A 10,091-nucleotide genomic window follows, 5' to 3' on the forward strand; every position below is an offset into this window, starting at 1 on the left:
ATTTGTTTCATTTTTTCACGTGCTAATTATGAATTCATATGCAGTTTATGCAAAAACCATTACATACAAATTAATTTTTCTAGTTCGAATCCATGAGATATTTAATTTGAAAAAAAAAAAAAAAAAAAAATACGTACAGAAAAATTTCATTCTAATTCATTATTGTTATATTCGTGACTTTTTCTTCAGAAAAATACCAAATATTCACTAGTGAGTAAATCAAAATTTTATGAGCCCATAATAACAATATTGTAAAACACCTGGGTTTTCAATGAATTAAATACGTAAACATTCGCGTATTACGACTACGAATACAAAAAAAAAAAAAAAAAAAAACCAAAAAAAAAAACGAGGAAACAATGGATCCAAATAATGAGAATGTATTCACAAGGGACTAAAATTTATCAGATTTTGTATATTTTGCTATACAAATATAACAAATGCTATTTTGCAATTTAAAGTTACGGCTCTTAACAGTTTCTAAGCCTGAGCCCTCATTCTTGATGCTGACCGCCTTTCCAACCACAGTATGAAGTCAAATGGATCATATAAGTAAAATTTTTAGTTACACTCTAGAGGTCATATCAAAAAACAGTGAATTAGCGTTGGGTTATGAGCCCACTACGTGCTCCGCTGGAAAAGTAAATCGAGTCTCGCATAAGGTGTTCAGTCGCCAATTACAACGATTTGGAGGTGGGTTATGAACCTACTCCGGGCCATACTGATAAATTGCACAACTTGTGGGCTGAATAAATACATATGTTACGGGCAATGTGGAAAATTGGACATTTTGCAAAATGCTCGTTAGAGTGGGGAATGTGCAAAATGCCCTGGCAATATATAAAATTTCCAATAGTTTGGTCATTTAACGTTCATTAACATTTGTCAGGTAAAATGATTGTGGTTAATTTGATTATTAAACAATTCATTACAACCAATTTGATCATTAAGGATTTTGTTAAGAAACAATTTCATTGCAAGCAATCTAATAATCCAGTGCAGGGATCCCCAAACTGTGGATTGCGGCCCTCTTAATGTTTAGTTGTAGCCCACTACTCATTCTCACTTCAAGAAGTATTTTTTTTCATATTACGTACAAACATTGAAAAATATTTGACAGTATCTTATATTTTCTGGGATTCTAACAGGGTTCCCAGATTAGCTTTTTTTAAGTAGTTTGGTTATGAAGAATTAGATTTGGTCGTTTTTCAAATTTGTTCTCAAATTTGTATTTAATAGTTTTTTTAGACATTTATCAAGAAATTTAACTTAATAGATTCTGAGGGCCATTATATTTTTTTCGGTGGCCATGCAGCCCATATTATTAAAATGTTGGACATCTCGGATCTAGTGCATCTCCATTGAAATTTTTATTGTATTCCAACAATCAAATTATAGTATGATAAGAAATTATCACAAGATGCTCAATTTTATTTTAAAAATATACCTCGACCAACAGTTGTGCAGATGGACAGATGGTCCCTAAGGTGTCTCAAAACCTATCACCACTACTATCCTGAGTATCAAGCCCCCCTTTCGAATATATTATAATACACGGCGGGCCACAGGTTACGCTAGTGAACCACTTGTCCAAAAGGGCGGTAAAAATATATCGTCACCACTATGCTGAGTATCAAGAACCCTTCTAATATATAATAAAACACCACGGATTGTAGAAGCGAGCCACTGGTCCAAAAGTTGGATGATTACCCACTGCTTCTCTGAGCATCAATGAACCCTTTCAATATCCTATAATACACCTCAGCCTATGGGTTGTGCATGTGAACCGCTGGTTGAATAGGTGGGTCATTAGTCCCCGCCACCACTTCATTGAGCATTAACAATCCCTTCTAATAGTCGATTATAACCCTAGAACCACGGGTTGTGCAAGTGAACTTGTTCATGGAAATCTCAATCACTCACAATCTCAGAAATCATATGGGAGAGCAAATGGAGACATTCAAGACATTCTTTTGATGTGCAACGTGACAACAAGACAAGTATGCCAAGTTCCAAGTATCGACAGTGGAAAAATAGATCCCCACTACGTCTTGGCTGTTGTGATCCATGTAGCAAAGAACGGATATAATTGATTAGGGACAAAAAAAGGATACCTTAAAACAGTTCAATGTAAAAAAACAGTTTGAGCCTTGCAAGGAGTCCTTCCTAAGTGTTGAGGAAGTTCCCAGAGAGAAGGAAGCTACATTGCAACTGACTGCATCAATTATGTCGGATGGAAATGAACAAGGCTTGGAGTAGTGCAATTGCACAGACTAAAAAAAAAAAAGTTCATCTGCAAAAAAAGGTAAACCTTTGAAATAGCAAATGCCATAATAGCACAACATGCAGCAAGAGTAGTTTATTTGGTGAATGTGTTTGAAGATAGGTTTTGATCCCTCTTAAGGACCAGCTGTCCACCTGCACAACATGTTGGCCTAGGTATATTTTGCAAAATAGAGTTGAGTCTCTCGTGACCATTTCTTATCAAACAATAGTTTGATTGTGTGAATACAATATCAATTTCAATGAAAATATACCAGAGTATCAAATTGATAACAATCCAATTGTATCATAATCAAATCCTTAGCGATCAAATTGTTTAGCATTGAATTGTTTAATAATCAAATTACCAACATTAATTTTGCCTGTAAATTGTAAATGAAGTTAAAATGACCATTGACCACTCTATTGGAAATTTTATAATTTGAAGGGATGGGAATTTTTTCACATTGCTCACTCTGACGTGCATTTTGCACATTGCCGGTAACACATACATACGCATTACACAGACACTTAATTATTAATTTTAAGAAAAGTTTTGTGTTATGAGTATAGTTGATAATATTGTAGAGAAAAACGCGTGCAAGGAGAAGGGGAAAAAAAGACATATGGTATCATTGTTTAAAATACTGATGTGATTATCATCTGCCTGCTTTATTATGATTTTTGAGGGTATAACGAATGTATTTATTAGCAAAATGTTTAATGAAGATATACTACGTATAATTGACTTCGACGTTTTTATCCGTTACAGTAGATTTGAAAACGTCACACTCCATGAAATTGTAATTCATACTGAACCTTATTCTCAGAATAATAGCTAATGAAACGACAAAGTAGAGTATTTGAAATATATTTGAAGCTCAATGTTTAAAAAAGAAGGCTTTAATTAAATATAATCTACATACTAAAAATAAACCATTAAACATTTAAGTTAAATATACAAAATTAAACAATTAAAATCATATAACTATTAATAATAATAAATTATAAATACAGAATATTGAAATAATAGATTGATCCAGATAATTTTTTCTTGTTTTAACATCGGAATTCAGTTAAATATGTCATAACTTTAGGTTGCAATACACAAGCGAGACGTGGAGTTTAATCAAAAAGATAATCACCCCTCTTCTTCATGTGGAAGTTGCTATATACAATTGTGCACAGGATAGATATATCTCTACCGATGAGATCTAACTAATTATTAATAATAAAGTAAATGTCAAAATCATAAAATTAGACAATAAATATACTAATAAAAAAATGTTATAAATAAATTCATCGTAAAGATTTAGAGCAAAAGCTAATTATGTAGTAATGTCCGGCGATATTACTCCTATTAAGAGCATCAAAAAGATTTTCCCCGTTATTTAGGTATGCTTATATAACAACATACTATTATCATGATGGATATACACAATTGTTAATTATAATGCAACACCCAATGTAACTACCCTCGTTGTTGTGACCATTTAAACAGTTGTTTTTGCATTTTATGAGTTTTCTGAACGCCATTTCTTGGAGCCCATCAACCATAGCTAAGTCTTAAGTGATAAAAAAGTAATATTTATTGACTATGTAATATTGGAAAACCTAATTATCATACCCAAGTCTTAAAGCAAAGTAAGTAGTCTCAGACAAACTAGTTGCAAACCATCCAAAGCTACTACCCCCGTTGTTGTGACCATTTAAGCAGTTGTTTTTGCCCTTTACTAAGTTGTGTATCATAATTCTTGATATGTTTAGCTAAAATAGAATCATATTTTATGGTTAGATTTAAAAAAAAAATTGAATACTTACTGTGAGATAGTACAAAATTCAGAGTTCCATTTCGATATTCGTAAATACTTTTTACTGATAACTTGATCATCATTTGGTGTGGATGACTCAAAACATTTTTATATGTATTTCTATATATGACATCAGTACCAACATCCTCCATTAATTTAATGATGGTTCCTCGGGAAGGGATATGTTTACCCTTGTATTTCTCCATAAATTTTTTGAACGTAGATGATTAGCAATGGATAAGGTTATATTACATACAATAAGCATCCTTGTGAAATCAGAGTTAAAGTCTGACTTGATGTATTCATCGTTAAATTGATTTTATAGATGAATATCCATACTCTAGTTATGAGATGAGGATAATGAGTGGCGTGTAATTCTAGACAGGGGACTAAAGGCACATTTATATCGACAAATCCGACAAACCATCTGTTTCTCATCCGGTAAGTATTTTCCAAATTCCTGGGCCTCCATTTTCAGAAATCCAGACAGAAGGCGACGTCATTTTGGGGATTTTATTCAGTTCTCTATCGACTATCACCATCTCATATTATATTAATATTGAATAATAAAGGCGGGAATGATAACGTTCATGATTGATTGAAGAAGATGTATATTATTTAATCAATGATGCCATAAGTAATTCTTCTTTTCTCCTCGCACGCTTTTCTATTCTTACCAAAATTATCACCCTTAGTTATGAGTTTGTTGTAAGACCATGGGAGCATGCTCCACGAACCATCAGCATCAGTAATTGCATTGATATTTTTTGGATTTGTAATCGTAAGTCATCAGTTTTTGTCAGAGTTTCGTCAGTGTCATAATATAATCTTCGTCAGATATCGTCATTGTTTCGTCGTAGTTATATTTTATTTTGTCTTCGTCCCGTCTTCGTAGGAGTTTTGTCTTCGTCTCGTCTTCGTAGGAGTTTTGTCTTCGTCTCGTCTTCGTAGGAGTTTTGTCTTCGTCTCGTCTTCGTAGGAGTTTTGTCTTCGTTAGATTTTCATCTTCGTTAGAATTTCGTCTGCGTCAGAGTTTCGTCTTCGTCAGTTTCGTTTTCATCATGATTTTTGTCAGATTTTTGTCTCGTCTCCGTCATTAAAAAAAAGTTTCGTTAACGAGATGATTTCGTCCCGCCAGGCTTGACGAAGTTAACACTAGTTGACAATGCAGAAAAAACTATCGAGAAAAAAGAGGCACATTATATTTAGGAGTCTGGAAATATCCTCTACTCGTTTTCCGATGACAAAAGAGGCGCACATGTAATAAAGAAATCAAGCGTCCAGGTTATTTGGGTAATTATCCATAGAGATTATACATCACAAACTCCACCTTATAAATGGAATTGTGATTGAGATAAGTTATTTCTGCGTTATATACATTTTGGAACTGAAGGACTCTAAAAAATTGAATATTTTTCTTAGAGTAAGAGACGAAGCAGAGTTGACTTAGGAACAAAAGAACTTCAGAATTCAATGAAGGAGAAGTGGAGAGACGATGAGAACTCTTTCTGTTCCTCACTTGGGCTTTCAGTGGATTATTCTTTCTTTTTATGGAACTCATTAGTTCTTAAGCAGTATAAGATTATTCTGTAGAAGCTTTTGAGGAATTTACGTATTTTTGAGGCAATGATGCACGAGGTCAAAAGTCACTATAACAGACCTTGAAAGGGAAGGGGCATCTGCACAATGAGACAAATTCCGTTAAAGAAAATGAGATCCCACAAGTGAGGCACACAGAGATGAGATCCCTTGAACAGAACATGAATAGAGGATCAGAAGGCGTGTTGATAGAAAAAATATAAACTCCGAGGGAAAATGGATGGATGGAGATCCAATTAAATGCAATCCAGGTGGAGGGGGAACTTATTAAAGACATTTGACTAATAAAGTTAATTATATTTAATATTACTAAGGTAAGCGGCAAACTATAGTCTTTATTAGAGGGAGATTTTGTACAAGAAATATTAATAATTAATGAAGGAAAAAAGAAGAAAAAAAAAAAGAAAAAAAGGAAAATCTACCCACAGTTTCCTTTTCTAATCTCAAAACAGTAATTTATTTGAACAAACAGCCCATCTTTATGATTCACTATATATAATATGCCGTAGAACACGGGAGTTCTAAACAATCTGAACGGGCTTTTTGTTTTCCAAGGCTGTTATCATTATTATTTAATTATTGAGAAGGGAACATCTAAGTAATAACTAGTGTGCATGCTCATGAAAGACGGAAAGTAACTATGAGGGTTTGCTTGGGAGTTATAAGCCTTGCTGAACTAGGAGTAGAATAGAAGATTAACATCGGAGTAATTCCAGCCTATATCATTGCTGGATACAGTGTGAGATTTGTGCTTATTTCTTACCTCTCACAGTTCTTGCAGAATATTTAACACTAGCCAAATTACTCCCCACAAACATTCTTCAAAAGGCCAGAACTACCCCGTTCACTTTCAGTTTCTTTTATTTTTAAATAATGGAAGGTAGTGTTGGATCGGTCCTAGCACTGATTTCTAATCAGTTTATCCCACCCTATTTCAGTTTTTTTATCGGTTCGACCTTTTTTTTACCATGTAACGATCTTATAGACAGATACATTGGTCCTTCAGCCCTATGGTCTTTGCTATCTTTTTATTTTCTTCACTCCTAGCTCGGCTTGAATATAATAAGAACGAATAATTTTTTATTTAATTATTTAATGTTCCTTTAATTGGTTAGATGGAGTTGCACTGATTAAGTGTAAGTAAACCTTATAGTATTACAATTACTCCATCTAACCTAGGAATCTTATATATATCTTAGTATATTTCTTTCACCCGGGCGCGAACGTACACACATCAAGTTAAAGAGAATAACTCCCGAGCGTGTTGTCTTCCAGAATTGACTTGGCTTTGATTTCTCCTACATTAACTCATATGGTAAAATAACATTTTATAAACCTGAACCTTCCTCTGATTATAAATTGATTTGCTTGGAATTACACATATCTTATAAAATTTCTCTATTAAGTATACCAAAATGGTTCATTGAAGACAATAAATACCAAACAAAATTTAAAAAAAGATTTGCTAGGAGGTTTTAATGACAGTTTTTCATCCAAACAAGCGACTCAACGCCTCATAAAAATAATTCATTCAACGACTTCACAGTTTCTTTTGGAAAATAGGAAAGAAACAAGGCTATACACCAGTCAAGTGGATAATGTTCTCAATAATGGATCAATTTTTGCTCGCACGTATTTCCCTGATTTTCTGATATTTTAGAACTACAGAAATTGCTAAGGCCGAAATGAAAGAAAAAGTTGAGTTGGAAGGGTTTGCGTGCAGAAGACTTAAGAAATTTTTTAAGAAAAACAGATTTTCTGTCCCCAATGTTAAAAAAAAAATTATTCATGAAGGAAAAGTTATAACTAAACCGGTAGATGTGTTACTATACAAACTGTAGCCATGGGAGACCAATTACGGTTCTCAATGAATCATATGGGATTCTCTCAGGAGTATTGGCTAAACAGATTCAACCAATTCTCAACAAAAAAAAATTGGGATTGAACAAAAAGAATTATTAAAGAATAGGAAAATTTTCGATGTTTCAAGCAATATTCAAGCTGCAATTGACACTGTGGAAAGTAGGAAGAAGTTTGGAGCAATAATAGCAAAAGACTTCTGCAAAGCTTTCGACTCTATTTCACATAGGCAAATTCTTAGATCTGTAGAAAAGTCACTTCCGAAACGTTTTTTTAACCCGGTACGTGCCTTGCTATATAACGGCACTTCAACGATCTCACTGGATGGACTAGAAATCCAGCCAATAATCTTAGAAAAGAGCTATCGTCAGGGATGCCCCTCGGCTCCACTTCTTTCCATAGCTGCAATCAAAGATCTCGTTTTAGGTGTTACAAAGAGGTACAGAGGCTTCGGGATTAGCTTTGAAGGATCACAGCATATTAATAATTTGTATGCAGATAATTTAACTTTAAGGGTAGAGGCGAATTCTGAGTCTCAGCTAATTGCCAGAATAAAATTCTTATTTAGTTATTTTCGAAAGTTTAAAGAAAAAACAGGATTGGCTGTGAATAAAAATAAGACCTCTATTTTACCATTGAGCTTCTGGAAGCCTGAAGATCTTAAAGTTGGAAGTTGTAATATCAGAAGAATGGTGGAAATTTTGGGTATCAAATGGAATAGCATTGGTATTCATGAAGATAACTGGAACGAAATTTGGACCTCCGTCAACAAAATAATTTCTTTTTTTGGAAAAGATTCAACCTTCAAAAAAGAGTTAACTTTTATAACAATTTGGTAATACCTTTAATTTTATATAAGGCTACACCAAATCCGCAATTAGCTGAAAAAGCTATTTTAGAAGAAGATAAATGGCTTAATTGTTTGTTTTATAAGAATTATATCGAAGCCATGAAAATACCTAAATCCCATATAGGTGGTGGAGTAGCCCAACTATCTCGTATTGTCGCGAAAATCTACTCCTATTTCAAGAAACCCAGTAGTTGAATGGAGAAGAAGTATAACGAACCAAGAACTCTATATTTTGCTTATGATGGAGACTAATCTGACCAACAAAATTATATCTTTGATCTTTCCAGTTTGGGGCTCAGGTCAGAGAATAATTTTGATGTTCACCCCTGCATTTGGTAATGACTTAACCATTGACATACTTCGGCAAAATTAAAAAATAAAAGTGCATTTTTAGAAATTTAAAGAACCCCTCAATTTTAGAAGAACGCGCAATCACACAGGACATTTTAACTGTTCATAATTTAAATTCGGAAGAATTGCTCAACGATGGTAGAATACGATTTCCACTTGTAAATTCTTCAAAATATTATTCAATGCCATTTCCGTGGCACGTTAAGATGGCCCCCTAAATTTTGATGCAGTTGTGAATGGACTCTAGGAACTGTATACTTTGGGCCACCCTATGGGTTGGAAAAGAAAAATAGTGTCTTCTCTGAGGGGAATAAATGATGATAAAAAGTTTATCGTGAAGTTACAAATCCCCACAGATTGTATTGAATATACTAGGCCTTGCAAGGAAACTAAATAATACCACACTTCATGCGTTTGTGGACTGCCCTACCATTTCTATCCTAAAATATTTTGTATCTATAAATCTAAAAGGGCTGACGAATGCGGAAGAAAAATATGTTAAAGGTCTTGTTGTTGTTTTTTTGAAATTTCAAAGAGGAAGGGTGGAGCTTCTGAGGTAACAAGGGCTTTTGACTTTACATTTCTTAATTGTAAAGATCTCATCACCAGCCGACTAACTAACTATCACTCTATTCGGGAGGATGAGTTGAGAGGTATCATCTTGGCAGCTTCAGCCCACCATGTCTCTCGCACAATGAAAATCCCTAAATCAGGATGTGAGTCATAGAATTTTGCAGGGGAAGAAATGCGGTACCTTCCATCAACTTCACGGAATCGTCGAAGTATTTTAAAAAGGGTTTTAAGAAATTTGAACAAATATTTATCATAATTGTTAATTTGCTTTGTTAACTGTTGTTGTTTTTTTAAGATTGATATTTAGAATATTAGTTGAAATCATAAAGCATTAAGTATAAACTATAATGTTTATTTGTGTACTTTTTACGCAATTGCTCGGGTTTATTTAGATATGTATGTTCTATATAATATATAAACCAAATAAATAATGTTGAAAAAAACAAACAAACAAAAAACGAAGAAAATAATGAATAATAGCTGGAATGTATAAAAATTAGTTATAGTTACACATCTCTTGCTTAAAAGACTATCATTACGTTTTATTAGATTAGTCGTGAGGAGCCCTGAGAGGGTTGAAAAGGAAGCAAACGCAAATCCTACTATTTTTTGATGAAAATATTGCCTGGAATTACTTCAAAGTCAATCCTTAACTCTAGTCTTTGGCCAATGAAAACTTTTTATCATAACTAGGATAAAAAATAAAAAGATATTAAGCCAGGGAAGACTCTCCCTAAATCAGGTAACAACAGAAAAAATCCGGGGCCTCTTTTATAATAGCATTT

The sequence above is a fragment of the Lepeophtheirus salmonis genome, chromosome 2 (genome assembly GCF_016086655.4).
Source record: "Lepeophtheirus salmonis chromosome 2, UVic_Lsal_1.4, whole genome shotgun sequence".
Classification (NCBI taxonomy): domain Eukaryota; kingdom Metazoa; phylum Arthropoda; class Copepoda; order Siphonostomatoida; family Caligidae; genus Lepeophtheirus; species Lepeophtheirus salmonis.